At 48.6% G+C, this 1,644-nt stretch overlaps 1 protein-coding gene across 1 annotated transcript in view; it reads right to left on the bottom strand.

Annotated features, from left to right (window-relative positions):
* Window positions 1-1,644, bottom strand: part of LOC119586503 (myocyte-specific enhancer factor 2-like) — a gene marked incomplete in the record, with an annotated part of 157,797 nt that overhangs the window by 26,213 nt on the left and 129,940 nt on the right.

Raw genomic sequence — 1,644 nt, 5'->3', positions numbered from 1 at the left:
GTTAATGAGATTCTGGTAGCGACTAGAGTAGAGCGTTGCAGGCGCAGAGTCACACACAGTCGTGGGGCCGGGCCGTGTTCACTGGCTAACGTGGTACACTTGGTGAAGTTGTCAGCGGAGATGTGTCGAGGCAGTGTACCAGCGCGACGAGCAGGCAAGAACACCGTGCCGTGGCGAGCGCCGAAACGACAATGAGAGGAGGTAGAAGAAGCGCTTGTGTCGGGCGGTCGAGCAACGTGACCCCCCCGTGGCACTGTGGCGACGCGACTGGTCCCGTGGACGCGCGCTGACTGACTGAGACGAGAGGAGAGGGCCAGGCTAGGCTGCTGCCACACACCAGGCGCGAGGGAGGGACCAGGAGGCACTCAGGGGTCGCCGCCTGCCCCCTCTGAGTCACCCGGTAGCCACGACCTCCCCAGGCGCTCCCTTCCCCCGTCCCCTCGCCCCTCCCTTCTCCTCCATACCCTCCTCTGATACCCTCTCCCCCTCGCTCCTTGCCTCCCTCCTGGGGAGCCGGGGCCAGGAGAGGAGCAGGGAGGGAGGGGGAGGCCAAGGAGAGCGCAAGACACCAGGGGAGGGCCGGAAGGAGGGTAGAGAGGGCAAGAGGGCCCGGTATGTACACTAAGTACTCACATAATCTCCCAGGCGATAAGGCGAAATGCAGTGGCTCTCCGACCGAGTCCACCCACTCCACACGCGCGCAGGCGACGGAAGCCCAAGCATTTTACGGCGTATAAAAGGCAGCGGGCATACGGCAGGTTTCGGAGCAGTGAACACACACAGACGGGGACCAGACGTACGGCGAAGCCCTCGTGTACGGAACGGTAACGGCCTCCGAATACGGCATCTTGAGACCCCTTTTAGTCAGTCATTTCGCTCAAACAGACTCATAAATCAATGACAGTTTGCATGATGAAAAAAAGATCGAAAACCTAAATAAAATCTTATTCCAACTTCAGAAAAATACACGAACATCAAAAAAAAAAAATATCCTCCCAAAAAATAAACAAGATAAAATACAAAAAATAAATACCCATTCAATTTACAGCTAATGCCGGCAACATCAGTGTCACCGGGCATCACAAATGCAATTAACAAGAATAAAAGGGCATCCGAACAATATAAACTTTAATTGCAGCAACAAAGTCAATATCAGCACGCGTATCATTACTTAGAATATCACTCTTTAAGTCGCAATAATAACAGTCATTCAAATTCATAATTTGCGTTTAATGTACCCACCAAGCAAATAAGATAATATATGTGTAAACCAATTCAACTTCACAATAACACCCACTATAAAAATAACAATATTTGATAAGAGGAAAAAAAATACACGTCTTCACCACTAATTCAAAATTAATCAATATCATCCGGTCATCACAATCACCACACAATAAACTCGATACCACAAGGAATCACAATCACCACTTGGACAACGTCACTCATCACCCCAATGCCATAAATAATAACAAGATAGTGGTTTTTAAAAGAGAAGAAATCATATACAGTGTATTAGACAAGCAAACAGCCTGTAATATTATTAGCATACCGCTGTCAATCAACACCAGAATATTTTTTTAATTAGCAAGGCATATCATCAAAGCAAATGCTCTCTCTTTCTCACTAATGATACGGACAGCA

This window comes from Penaeus monodon, chromosome 21 (genome assembly GCF_015228065.2).
Source record: "Penaeus monodon isolate SGIC_2016 chromosome 21, NSTDA_Pmon_1, whole genome shotgun sequence".
Lineage (NCBI taxonomy): Eukaryota > Metazoa > Arthropoda > Malacostraca > Decapoda > Penaeidae > Penaeus > Penaeus monodon.
The sequence above is the reverse complement of the archived record's forward strand: the minus strand, read 5'-3'. Positions and strand labels throughout refer to the sequence as shown.